This window comes from Danio rerio, chromosome 11, assembly GCF_052040795.2.
Source record: "Danio rerio strain M-AB ecotype USA chromosome 11, GRCz13ab, whole genome shotgun sequence".
Classification (NCBI taxonomy): Eukaryota; Metazoa; Chordata; class Actinopteri; order Cypriniformes; family Danionidae; genus Danio; species Danio rerio.
Genome location: NC_141031.1, coordinates 18,620,615 through 18,635,878, shown reverse-complemented (window position 1 = coordinate 18,635,878; position 15,264 = coordinate 18,620,615). Strand labels below are relative to the sequence as shown.

General features: G+C 34.2%; 1 long non-coding RNA gene and 2 other non-coding genes across 3 annotated transcripts in view; 1 reads left to right on the top strand and 2 right to left on the bottom strand.

Annotated features, from left to right (window-relative positions):
- LOC147841737 (uncharacterized) overlaps window positions 1-15,264 on the bottom strand; it is a 133,822-nt gene that overhangs the window by 35,123 nt on the left and 83,435 nt on the right. The gene's annotated exons all lie outside the window — the stretch shown is intronic.
- Window positions 11,183-11,480, bottom strand: LOC147834778 (signal recognition particle RNA). Its single transcript, XR_015503113.1, has one exon.
- LOC147834777 (signal recognition particle RNA) lies at window positions 13,978-14,275 on the top strand. The gene has a single exon (XR_015503116.1).

Sequence of the window (15,264 nt, the reverse complement as noted above, 5' to 3'; positions counted from 1 at the left end):
CGGGTGCTCCGGTTTCCCCCACAGTCCAAACACATGCGGTTCAGTTGAATTGGGTAGGCTAAATTGTTTGTAGTGTATGAGCGTGAATGAGTGTAAATGGATGTTTCCCAGAGATGCATTGCAGCTGGAAGGGCATCTGCTGCGTAGAACATATGCTAGATAAGTTGGCGGTTCATTCTGTTGTAGCGAACACAGAATAATAAAGAGAGTAAGCCGACAAGAAAATGAATGAATGATTTTATGATAAGTTAATGCATGCAATTATCATGAACTAACGTAAACTACAACATGAGTCACATGAGTTCATGTGTGAATAACAGCTACCTTAATTACTTGTTAGTACATGCTGTTAATTAATTTACTAATTAACATTTAAGTTTAAGCTAAATGTAACTAACGTGAACTTGTGAGTTGTTAATGTATAATTATGTCATGACTTGGAGGGGCACATCACCATTAACTCATCATTACCTACTTATGAATTCCTGTTCATGTTGATGCTGCCAGAACACTTTACTATTGTTATTCAGTGTAAAAATACTAGATGGACGTGCATGGGAAGTTCATGAGTAGTTAAGAATGGATTAATGATGATGTGCCCTTCCATGAAAAGTCACAATATAATTATACATTAACATATCACGAGTTCATGATGGTTAAATTAGACATAAACATGTACTAACAATTAAGGTAGCCGTTATTCACACATGAACTCATGTGACTCATGCTTAAAGTTAATTCATGATTGGCATGCATTAACTCATCATTAGTTAATAATAAAATAATGTTTAGTTTACATATTAATACATCATTATTCATGCTGTTATTGTAAAGTGTTACCCATGATGAACGACATTAAACAGCAGCAAAACTCTGTTGCTTTGTATTTTGCTGCTTTCGGTTTGTATTTCTTAACGCACTTCCGTGTGCGTTACTCTCCTGTCATGATCTTGGATGATGAGGTAAGGTCACCGTAAGCTCAGCGTAGTGCTTCGGTCACTGAATCATGAATAATTCAAGTAAAACGTAGCTGTGTTGTCACGATGATTGTGTCTGTCGTAACAGCTCGTAATACTTCTCGTGAATATTAATGTGGTGATGCGAGCTATCGTTTCGTTACACAATGGCTACGTTGAGCCTACGTCATCTGCTCCACTTCCTTTAAAGAAGCAACATATTTGGCAGCGAGAAATAAACTTACAAACCGTCCTTTTTAACACGAGCTCTGTTAAACCGTCATGAAATGTCCGCTATCCATACTGTTCTCTCATCATAACTTTTTAGCTCTGAAAAAACGATTTCTTGTCAAAATAAAAGTCCCCCATAAACAATAGAAATAAAGTGATCCTTAAACATGAAGAAATGTAAGATAACTCTTATTAACGTCTGTTACAGTGTTAATTAATAAATTAGTTAACACCTTAGTGCTTACAAGAACCATTAATGAACAAATGTAACATTAGATAATGCTGAGTGTACACTACAATAAGGTTATTAATTACACCAACAAATGCTTTGTTAATGGTAAATCATATTAATAAATGGTTAACAAACATGAAAAACATGTAAGCTGAAGCTTACATCTCAAACAACATCTCAAACAAACATGTTCTGTCTTGGTCAAAGATGCGCCAGCGAGACGCGCACCAACAGTTTATCCTCTTTTTTAACTATGTGTCACTCATTATGTTGTGTGCACAGCAATACTTTAGGATAAAAATGTGCTACTAAACCTTCACAGTCTGCTCTTACTGCTGGAATCTGCAGTCAATGAAGATTCGTCACCAAGGAGATATGAGTCCTCTCGCGCATGCACTCTGTCTCTCTCTCTCTTTTTGCTTGATTTTCATTTTGACAATGCTGAGATTGCATGCATCAGAGTTTTTCACCTTCGTGAGAAATTAAACCCCAGACGAACACAGTTAATGAAAAATTCAACTTTAGTCATTTTCTATTTGGAGAATTACAGTTTGCTTAGTCCATAAACAATCATTTTATGAAATACATAATTTATCCAGGCCTTTATATATTTATATTTTATATATAAACTATAAATATACATTTTAACAAAAGTTTAAGAACATTACATGTAAAAAAAAAAAAATCTATAGGGTAGGTTACAGGCTAAAAAAATGCACCTCGTCAGCTGAACATCACTGCAGTCACCGTATGCGCTTCTGTTTAATGCTTCATAAAGACAGATGACAGACACAGTCTCAATAAACACTTGATGCTTGCTGCCAACTAGGCTAGGTAATTTAGGGCATTTGTTATGAGATTGATAGGATCTTTGGTTGTCAAATAAGTTTTCTTATAATATTTTTGCTGAAAATCTGTTGTAACCTTTATTTCTGGCTGTTTACACACCAGTCTCTCCAACGTGGGTATCATAAATAAACAAGGGTTACCAGGGTAAAAATTCATTTCTTTTTTTTTTTTATCTGGAGCATCAACATGACATTCACAATCAGTATTACAACAGCATTGCATCTGTCAAACTTTTCTCCACTTCCTTTTTTTCTCTCTCCTACTTTCCGGTGCACCTCTCTTAAAGGAGCCAGAGCACATCAATAACTTTCACAACTAACAGCTATTAAACTTTGCACCAGACATTTTTTAAAGTTAATAAAAAAATCTTTATAAGTAGATTCAATAACATTTTTACATTTAAGTATTAATTAACAAAATATAAATTAAAATAATGAGTAAAATGTAAGGTTACACTGTAGTGTGCCTCATCACCAGTAAAATAACCAGCCTTTGTATTGAATGTATATTTTCCTTTCAATGTATCGCATCCAAACTAAATTGTGGCCAGTTTTACTTATTATACTGTGCTTTGACTGGCTATGTAGTTTAAAAGCAAAATTGTTAGCTATAGTATTGAAAAATATAATTCACAATGCAAAACCCCGGCCCTGCAGTTATCTCTCTAAGAAAAAAAAAAATCTTATAGCCTATAGCCTACTCGTTTCGGTTTAGGCTATGGGACTAAATTTTTTTTTATACTTACACTATTTTATCCCCTTTACTAAACATAAATATAATACTAAATATATATATATATATATATATTCACTTTGGGTAAAAAACTATAATTTAAGCTTATTATAAATTAGCTTATATATTTATTTATTTGTTAAAAGTGACATGATTGTAAGAATTGAAATATTGCAAATATTCTGATGTCTTTGACAATTCAAAACATGAGCTGAAAACAGAGACTGGTAACTTCACAACTCAGCAAGGGGAATGCGGGAAAAACCAGTTTCTGCTGCATTTGCATCTGAGTCTGCTTCATCCCCCCAACTCACACATATGGTCATTTCAATGTTTGAATGTTCTAGAATTAACCAAACTGACTTTAACTATCATGTTTGATATCATTTGAAATGTCTCAGTGCGATTGGTACAATGGTCTCATTCTCTCAGAAATAGACATAATCAGAACAATAAATATATAACTTCAGGCATCTTTTGATCCACTGTGAGGGGTGTGACACTAAGTGTGAATGCCTTTTGTTATACATTCACACCCCCTTCCTTGAGGGAATTCTTGGATTATTTAAGGTAAGGCCTAAGAAGGACTCAGGGCGATTCTGCCTAACCAGATCAGCCCATAACATGGGGTCTGCCCCATGTTATGTATATTTCAAAGTCAGGAATGCATCTTTTTCATCTTGGATTTATCTTTGATAATTTGATGTTTTGTATTGATCGTTTATGAATTGACTGATTGAATTGGCATAATACATTTACCTGACTAATAAATTGTTATGTTTTGAATGATTCAAACAGAGTTCGTGTTATTATCTTTAGTAGATTGTGGTAATTTCATAGCACCACAAGCCCCTGTTCAGGTTAGTAGCGGACTAGAACACGGTAGACGGAGCATTGCGGCACGTTACACGATGTCTCTAGAGCTCCGACTAACAAATTGGCATTTATTCATGTATACTTAGGCTGTAAAAGGATATCTAAGGGGATAGTCCTTCACCCGATAAACTTTTAATACTATTTAGATAGTATAGTGATTATTCAAAGTTACTAATAGTTTGAGTACGACTGGTCTGCTTAATTCTATAGTAATGATCGTTATATGACTAAATAGCTCTGTCTGATTTAGGAGGTAGCAGACCTATGGGGACCGCATAAAAAATATCCTAATCTGAGTAAGTAGGGTTCTGCCTTTTTAGGATAGCGGTCAATCGCCCCTGTTTAGTGACCAAGACTGACATGCTTGTGCTTAAGAAATTGTATACTCGGCCGGTACAAGATTCAGGATGTTATAGAGATCCCAATGAACGAGAATAACATAAAATGATGAACCGAAGAGAATATTCAATCATAATCTAAATTAATGTGAACGGAAACAAAATAACCTTCTCAATGTTTTATAATTGGAGTCAGATAAAACGAGGATAAACATATTAATATTCTAAACCACCTCATACTAAAATTGGAGTCAGATATGAGTTAAGTTTAATATAAATCAACATTGTGCACTGGAAAGACCGAACATGCAGTGAACCTTCATCCACCAGTGGATACCGTCATTGGACCAACTGGCTGGACCCTACATGATTTTCCCCAGCTGTTCTTTTTAGGCTTACAGAACATTGTCACAACAATGAACGGAATAACAACAACCTGCTAATAATAATAATAATAATAATAATAATTATTATTATTATTATTATTATTATTATTATTATTATTATTATTATTATTATGGTAATATTTGATTACCTGCCACTAGAAGCAAAACCTTAAAATAGGTGTCATTATGTCCCAGTTTGCATATCTCTTACTGGCTTTTATAAAATTAAGTAAAAGCACGCGATGAGCCGCAATTCTGTTTCTCTCTAACATACAAACTTTTATTTCATATATGAAAGAGAATTGCAGCACACCTTGAGTGCATGCGTTTATTTTTTTATAACTGCCAGAAACCATTTTGAGGTTGTGCCTATAGGCAGTTGGTCAAATTATAACAATTAGGCTATTAATAAAGCCAGTTATTCCGTTCATGGCTGTGACAACGTCCTGAAAGCCTAAAAAGAAAAGCTGGTGGGAATTGTGTTGGTTTCAAACAAATGAATAAATTAACAAGCTATATTATAATATGCTTACACTATCATTTTTTTCATTAGCCACACTTTATTCTGTGTGTGTGGTTACTATGACCCAGATGTGTAGCCAATGAAATAAAATGCTTAAACATTAAAATGTAAGGTTTAGAAAATTTAAGTATAGAAAATAAAATTCAGAGGGAGAGACAGTACTGTAACTGCAGACCAGGGTTTTGTTGCATTGTGAATTATATTTTTCCACACTATAAGCTATGCAGTGCAACAACTAACAATTTTTCTTTTGAAATAAATAGCCAGTCAAAGCACGGCACATCCCATTATTATGATATTAGCTTATAATAATAATTGTCAGGAATCCTTCTGGACTGTCAGATTCATTCACTGCACCTGAACAGCCCCAATCACCAGACTAATCACCTTCACCTGTTGCTCATCACTGCTCACACTACATAAGCCTGGAACACTCACTCATTTATGGTTTGATTTATTTGTTATTAGCCAGACTTATTTCTCTTCGGTGTGACAGCATTTACCTGACGATGTAGCCTGCCTGCATGCCTACCTGCCTGCTCACCAGTTTGTCATCCTGTCTGTTATCTTGTCCTGTGAATCCTGTACTGTTTACCTCGACTGGCATCATCTTGTTTTTGTTACAACCCGAAGTTAAGTTCTGTTTGTTTGTCTTCTTTTTGTTGGTATTGGTTATTTCTTTTCTGAACAACCTCAACATTGTTTAAAGTATCATTAAATATCCATTCTCTGTTAATCTGCCTTTGTCTTCTCTCTGATCCGTAATAATAATATTATTATTATTATTATTATTAATAATAATAATAGTAGTTTGTGTTTTATTTTTGTTATTCATAATATTAGACATTTGTTTGGACTGCTCTTTTCAAGCAGCATTTTTTTCATTCTGCAGGCTGTTCGCTCTGGCAGTTGGTCAAATATTTGTTAGTTAGCCTATCATAAAGCAGAGTTATTCTGCAATCAGGTTATGTGCTCCATCAGGCTTATCATAATCTTAATATCTTGTAGTGTGCTGTGCCACAGTTTTCTGGTCTTGTAGTGTGCGCACGTTTAAGGTTTGTGTGTTCTGTAACCAGATTTCATTATTGTTTACGATTTTAAAACACCTGCAGCAGGTGAGGAGAAAATGAAAGCACATTAGAACAAGGTAAAATCAGATACTTATGAAAATCTTTAACAATGACAAATTAAAAATGTAGCAAACAAATGACGGGCTTGTAACCCAATTACAGTGTAACATTAAATAAACCCCTATTTCCCACAGAAAAAAAATCTATTTATGGGCAGGAACAAAAACTTTGTTCCTGCCCATAAATATACACTTTTATAAAAGGATATACACTTTTATATCTTTCTTGGAAAATATATCTTTTTGAAACTCATTTAATATAATTTGTATCTTTATTTTAATGTATTTTTTGTTGGTCTGTTATCTGCAAAATAAGCAAGAAGAAAATAGCATGAATTGCACAAGTCAGCTATATGCTTGTATGCTTTAACACAATTTGTTATATAATGTGCAATATTTAGAGTTCTAGAGAAGCCCGTTTTAATTTTTAATGACATTATCATTCATTGCGCTGATCACTTTAAATGAGCCAGGGCAGGCTTTACAGGCTATTTGCAGCGCTGACCTTGTTCCCAGATCACTTCGGAAGAATGAACTTGGTTGGATGAATGATAGAAGTAAGAAACTCATTGTGAGAAAGAAGATGCTCTGTGCATGCCTGACCACAATTTTTTTTTTTTTTTGAGAGAGAGTGTACATGCCGAATTTTGCCAGCCTGTCAAGATGAAAAATTGCTTGCAGCGCCTTAATATTTATAATATAACTATAAGAAATAAGACTTATGACTCCAGAAGAATTTGTTTTATGGATACTGTGGCATAATAATACTGTGAAATTGTCCTTGGTTAGTTAAAGATAATGTGTTAAATATTACTTTAAATTCACTTAATTTTGAATTGACTTAAACTGCATGTGTTACCCACTACATTGCAAAGTTACTTGTCAAATTACCATGGACCATTAATTTGAGTTTAAATTCTTTCATTAGCTTGTTTATAAAAACTGTATGCATGAAAAAAATGACATTCAGTTAAAGATTCAATAACTGAAATATAAAAAATTTATTTTAAAAAACAAGTTTTATTAGATTAATTATCTTTAGAGAATTAAGTTACACATTTAAATGGTGAGTTGTCGCCATCTATTGTCGTTATGTCATTGCTACAGATTTTAGTCATATTTTGAATTAATAAATCATTATTTCGACTTTTTGTCTTGTAATTTTAATTTAGTATATCTTAACTAACTTGGGCTTTTCTCAACAGGCAAAAAGGAGCTTAATTACAGTTTAATCAAAACTTGTCAATTATTTATTGTCAATTGTTTGCACACAAGAATGGTTTGTCTTGGTGATTTGGAGTTTCCAGTACAGAGACCAAAAGTATAATAGTGTAAAGTTTTGCAAACAATAAATGTATAAAAAGATCAAATCTAGAAATGTGCCAAATCACCAAAAAGAAGAAATCACCAAATCAGACATAAGAAGACTGCAGTGGACTATCAGGACAGCGGAGAGGATTTGTGCACCTGCCCAACCTCCAGATCTCTACATATCTTTCTCTATACATCTTTATTATTAGATTAGTTGCTTCCTGTTTTAGTTAGTCATACATATACAGAACCCTTACTGTATATGATTTTGTATCCAAAATGTTTTATTATTTACTTTATCCACTTATGTCATTCTGTGTTCTTGTGTTGATTTGTATGTATATACTGTATGTATATGTGCTTCTATATGTGCTTCTGGAAAAAACACCTTGTGTGTTTGCAGACACTTGTCAAATAAATCTCAGCTGAATAACAAACATTATTGTTATACATTATTATGCCATCAAACATAACATTACAGAAGATGTCTGGTCTTTCATAATACTAAATATCTGCTACAGATCATTGACTGCAAAACATTTATTGTGATTTAAGTGAAATTACATTATACATATAATAAGTTGGTTAATTGGAGAAATGAGTAAATGATAGCACTTTAAAATGAGACTAGTTTTAAAAAAAAGACGTGTTAACACGTAAATTGCGTGTTAACACGTAAATGACGTGTTAACACGTACCAACGTGTTAACGCGTAAATTACGTGTTAACGCGTAAATTACGTGTTAACACGCAATTACGCGTTAACACGTTTGTTGCAGACGTTTTGGCCCCAACGGCCTTCCATACATCAAGTCCATCCTCCATCGGCGGCGAGAAGAGCGTCAGAATAGCAGTGCAACAGCTGGAGATTAACCGTCGCACGTAATCAGCTGGCATTATGATTGCACGGCGCGGGCAAAATCCTATTGGACAACACGAATTCAAATCTGCTGGCTGCCTGCTAATGCTAAGCGAAAGTCAATGGACAATCCCCGCTTTGCAGACTCGCAAGTTTAAAAAAATATCATCTAATGTGTCACAAAATGTAGTTTTAAGAATATTTCAGGCGAGAATGTAGTTGTTTTAAACTCGAATCGGCAGTTTATTTAAAAAGACAGCGCTTTTTTGACAATGTGCTTCAGTGAAAGCGGACTCTCAGCGGGAGCTTTATGATTCTCTCCCCCGCCGACAGCAGCATTTACTTCGGCCAGTCAATCTCGGATCTGCCACTGGATTCAATCTCCCCCTTGTAGTTAAAACACGATATTTAATACATTTTGTGTAAATCTAACGGCCAGTTTTTGGTCTTTTAAATCTATTATTCTCAGCTGTATTATTTTGGCAGTATTATTCTGTTACGTTTTATAATTGTTTTATTAATTAATTAATGTATTAATGCTACAATGTTGTACTCTGTCTTTGTTTACCAAGCTGGTTACCTTTAATTCCTGTTGTATATATCTACTTAATACTTGTATGTCCATTCTAGTAGTTTATTAAATCTGATAATCAAAAAAAGGTCTGTGTATAATAAGCCATTTCACTTTACATTTAGGGGGATTTATGTTAACATTTTCTTAAATCAAAAATATTAATTTATAATATTTATAAGGCCATGTTTTATATAATTAAACAATTTAATTTATAATGTACAGTTTTTTTGTGCATTTCTTCCAAATAACCAACAACTCATAACATAAATGAAGGACCATTCCATACACGTTGCCTTGCTCCTTTTTCACACAAGTGATTGTACCTTTCTTTGGGTCTTAAATGGCCCAAACATGGACCCTTTGACAGTTGGGAACATATTTGTACCATTTTTACCCTTAAATGGTACATATAAGTATCTTAGGGTGCTACTTTGAACCATCGAGGGTACAACTTCACCATTTGTACCCCAAGTGTTCACAAATGTACCCCAACCGTACCCTTTTTTCTGACAGTGTATGATCATCACATTTACACATCCAGCTGGGATTAAATAAAACATTTTCTTAAACAACTGAGGGTTGTCAGTATTTGGACCATATATATTTATCATTATAATGTATAAAGAATTAATATGTTCTGAAATCATAACATATCTGCCATGGGGGTCTGTAGAAATTTGAGTCAAGGTGAAAAGAAATACCCTTTCGAAACAAAATTGCTACCCCTCTTGCCTTACTAAAGGGGCCTGATACACTTGGGAGATCCAGTAAGCCCAAAGTTTACGTTTTTGTCCCATAGTTATATGTGTTTCTTGAAGAAATAAAATGTCTGCTTTTAGAGATTTAAAATAGGTAAACATTTTGGCTCTTTTAATAGGATGGCCAAGACCTTAAACATAGATACCAAAATTAAAGTAGGATTTCCTTCAAAATGCATGCCCTCCAATTAAAAAAGAAAGAAAAAAAAGAAGAAATAAAATCAAACAAAAAATAAATACACGCATGAAATTTGAACACTTCACAACAACACAACCAAGTCTTATTAAAAAACACAGCAAAAAAATAAATAAAAAATAATATTCACTTACAGACTCTATATAAGCTCTATAGCTCTACACAGTCAGATTTATTCTTGATCCGACTCAGCGGCTTGGGTTTTCTCACATTTTTCACATTTCCATTATTTTATTTGAGAAACTTTGTAGGAATTGACATTTGATTCATGCAAATAAGTACTATAGACATTTTGAAATTAAACATTGTTATTGTGAATGTGTAAACCTGGTTTTATAACATGCAGTATTTTACTCCAGCCAGAAGGTATACAACTACGGCCCAGGTCGGAGAAGAAGCAGGTCAAAGCCTTTGTGCCGATCAGTAGTGAGATCGCGCCTGTGAATACACTATTCCCATTGGAATAGACACTGCAGTGCAACTTGAGAGATGTAGACTATTTATTTGTATTTTTTTAATTATTATTATTATTTGTAATCTTTCTAACAGGAATAAAAAAGAAATGAAGATTTAGAGATGTTCAGTATGACTATGCATTATTAATTAGAAATAACTAAAGGTGAAGACTTCAGCTTTTCTTTGTAAACTCCAGAAATCCTCTTAGCTTCATTTGTAACATTTTTAAAAACTTATATTTTCAATAATCGTTATTGTGGTTTTTCACTTTTTGTATGCTTAAAGGACTCGAATGCCAAATGATTACAGTACCGCCTCTCTCTGGAAAATATGTGATATTACATGTAAGAATTCAGTGACTTCAATTCTTGACCTCATGGAGGCGCTGTTTTGAGCTGTAATAATAATCGCACTTCTTAACAGTAATCCTAAAAATGAGGCAAAAGTCAGACTTTTCTCAACTTCCGTGTTCAAAAGTATGAAAAAAACTTAAAGCCTACTCTTCAGTGCTCCAGGTATTTTTTCTCTTGACTTGCAAGCTTAATGTTTTGCCTCATAGAATCATTTGTACAGACATGGGCAGTCGTATATGTTTCACTTATAATTTTAAATTAATCTAAAATGGTCAGGTTTAGCTTGGTTTTACTAGTTTGAAGTAAGCTGTTTTATTTTGCCTGTACATTACAACTTTTACCAAAAGCACTGAACAAAAATAGTCAATAATAATCCATTAAATTATTTATTCAGTGATGGCAAGTAAAAGCTTGCTTTAAATAAAAAGTCTGCGTCTTTCTGTGTCGCTCAGGCTGCACTGCAGTGTCTATTCACAGGCGCGATCCCACTACTGATCGGCACGGGGGTTTTGACCTGCTCCGTCTCCGACCTGGGTCGGTTCACCCCTCCTTAGACGACCTGGTGGTCCCAAGCTCCCCCGGGAGCACCATATCGATACCGAACTTAGTGTGGACACCCGATCGACATAGTCCACTGCAGCCCAGAAGCCCTGAGCTCAAGCGATCCGCAGACTCAGCCTCCCAGTAGCTTGGATTACAGGCGCGCGCCACCGAGCCCGGCGAGAATTGAGAGAATCAGAGCTGTGGAGAATCTGATCATCACAGCGACCTCTAGTGGAGAAAAACTGAATACTATTAGGCTGTTTGGCAACCGATTAGACCTCTTCATGATTTACAGTAGAATGTTTTCAAATATGTTGTGTAACAATTATAATTAAGAGGTACATTTTACATGAAAGTATATTATTTTATGTTTTAATCTTATATTAATAATATTATATTGTTATTTATTTTAATCCATGTTTTAAATTAATTACTACAATACTCTGAATTATCCAATGTTTAAAGGTGCAATATGTAAGATTGAGAGTGAACCAGATATTACAGTTCATATTTAAAATACTTATTCACCCAGGCCCTCTATTTCCCTTGAGTTCACTATCGATCATGTCAAAGTTCACTTCAGAGCTGGCTCCAGGCCCCCCGGAGCCTATTTCTGAAAGGATTCTATTCTGCCTGCTCAAGAATGTTTCTAGAATGCATACACTGTCTGGTGATAGCTAGCTGTTCCCACTTTGATCATTAGTATTACCCTTTATACATGAATGTTCCCTTTTAAGACCCTGTCCACATGAACATGGATGAATAAATCCAAAGCCTTCTGAAAACTCTGACCAGGGTGAATATTTTATGAAACTTTGTATACAGGCAAGGCAAGTCAAGGCAAACTTTATTTATAAAGCACAATTTTACACAACTGTAGGTGATCCAAAGTGCTTTACAATAAAATAAAACACTGGTAGCCTATTAAAAGCTTGGGACCACCAGGTTGTCTAATGGCTCGTTTCCACTGACGGGTACAGTAAGGTATATATGGTTCGGGTCGGTACGGGTCACCTTTATCAGGCTTAAATAAAAGAATAAAAACAAATAAATAAATGCAACATATATGAACATATACAGACCCTTGCAGTCTACAATATGTACCACCTACAGAAGAACTATACACAGCAAACATTTAGTCCTTATTTAGGTTAAAAAATAACACAAAATACAGTCAGTGTAAACCTCTCATCTGTGTCTTTAATCTTCAGCAGCACATGTAGCCTCTTTTAGAGAGTCATTCCATATTTCTAAGTTCATAATAGTCCAGAAGGTGATGATAATAGTTAAACATGGCAGTTTGGTTAAGTTTGCTGAAAAAATAATGTGCTCCTTTTTTCCAGCTTCTCCTTTGTTTTTTCGCGCTTCACTCTCACGTTTGTCAGTTTCTATCAGGATCGGGTTGTAAAAGCATGTCAATAATCAAGCATATTTTGTTTAAAAGGAAGTAAAAATTGCCTTGCATATTTGTGCATGCAAGGTTCATTTGCTAGTAAAATGGTCCAAAAATGGAAATGGAGGGACCCACATTTTTACTACTGTCAAAAGAATCTATCTTCTGATATATGGCAGTAGCTTTGGGAGATCATTATAAGTCTAACGTTTACCCTGAAAGGTGTCTTTCCTATATCATGGCTTTGACTTGAGATGGTACTGGATCTTCTAAAACTCACTCTTAAACTATCTGTCTATAAAACTTTTGAAAAATTGTCTTTAAGTTATAGCAGTTCAGTTTTAGAGTATTAATTAGATGCAGTTTGCACCTTGTATGTCTGCATGGAGACAAAAGGTAGTACTGTAGAAATAAACATGTTGTAGTTTATTTTTTAGTTTAACAAACTTTATTAAATGAAATTATCAAATAATTTTTTCACAGCCTGTTTTTTTTTTTTTGTTATTGTTGTTTTTATTAAATTGCCCTGCATCTCTTATCCAAACTTTAAAGTTTCCATTGCATCTTTCTTGTGGACATTTATCAGTTTTTGACATCTGAGTGCAAATTACATCTTGCTTATAGACCATTTTAGCTGTTAAATGAAACCTGCTCGGTTATGAATAAAACCATGTTCAATCCTAGTTTAAAAGTTAAAATTGCTTTTTAGTGAATCCTTAGAAACAAAATTAATAATAGCCTAGTTATTATGAAATTGTAATTGATAAAACTAATCAAATACAAGAGTAATTATGATCATAAAATGGGCTTAATAATTATGCATACACTGTGTTTTATTATAATAAAATGTATTATGTCCTTTATTCTTTGTCTGTTAAATATAAAACAATGTTTTTAATTACAGTGTTTCAAAAATGTAAAGTACATATCATTAGGCTATTTTACATAATCATTTTCAAACCTTTATTCAAATGCAAAATTAATCATTGTTTAGTGAATATGTGTCCTTAAATGAGTGAACATCATCAAACAATATTCAATAGTATTTATCTGATGGAAATTGAGAGGGTTTAAGCGGTTGTTTAATCACTTGATTTAGTGTGTTATGCTTATTGTTTAATCTGTTTGATATAACGACTAATTTATTTACCACTTAACTTTTGATAAACTATCAAAGAGAGGATTATCTTGGACTATAAGCATAACAGTAGCATTCAGTTTTCCTCCACTAGAGGTCGCTGTGATGATCAGATTCTCCACAGCTCTGATTCTCTCAGCTCTCGCCGGGTTCAATGGCGTGAACCTGTAATCCAAGCTACTGGGAGGCTGAGTCTGCGGATCGCTTGAGCTCAGGGCTTCTGGGCTACAGTGGACTATGTCGAGCGGGTGTCCACACTAAGTTCGGTATCGATATGGTGCTCCCGGGGGAGCTTGGGACCACCAGGTCGTCTAAGGAGGGGTGAATCGGCCCAGGTCGGAGACGGAGCAGGTCAAAGCCCCCGTGCCGATCAGTAGTGGGATCGCGCCTGTGAATAGACACTGCAGTGCAGCCTGAACGACACAGAGAGACGCAGACTTTTTGTTTGTATTTTTTTCCTTGACCATTTCAAACAAAATACTTTATCAAAAGGATCAAAACATAAGCCATCGTCACTTGAATCGTTTATTCAGACCTAATGCTGGAGATGTATTCAGTGCACTATAGCATGTAAAATAAACAGCTCAAAGCAACACAACATAAAAACCCTTACGGCCACAATACAATTAGAAATTTATAGCCTAAAAATAATGATATAGTGCAGACATAATTATAATTCCCAAGACGAAATTCTAAAAAATTGTTTTTACCAATTTCAAAATACATACATTTTCATTACGACTATTATTTTAGCTTATTATCATTATTAAGTGATGAATTTTGTTTAAAAGGTAGTAAAATTGCCTTGCATATTTGTGCATTCAAGATTAATTTGCTGCTAAAATGGTCAAAAAATAGAAATGCAGGGACCCACAATTTTTGTTAATACTACTGTCAAAAGAATTTATCTTCTGATATGTGGTAGTTTTTCTGGAGATCATTATAAGTCTAACATTTACCCTGAAAGGTGTCTTTCCTCCCTATCATGGCTTTGACTTATGGTGCTTGATCTTCTAAACTCACTTTCAACATAAAACTTGCAAAAATGTCTTTAAGTTAGCAGTTCAGTTTTAGAGTATTAATAAGATGAAGTCTGCACCTTGTTTGTATGTCTGCATGAAGACTCCAAATAACTGCAGTTTTTTGGACAAAAGGTAATGTAAAAATAAACAGGTCCTCATTCTTGGTTTACCAACAAACTCTATTAAATGAAATTCTCAAATATTTTTTTTCTCAGCCTGTTTTTTTTTTTATTGCCCTGCATCTCTTATCCAAAGTTGGAAGTTTCTATTGCATTTTTCTTGAGGACATTTATCAGTTTTTGACATCTGACTGATCTGAGTGCAAATTACATCTTGCTTTTAGACCATTTTAGCTGTTAAATGAAACCTGCTCGGTTATGAATAAAACCATGTTCAATCCTAGTTAAAT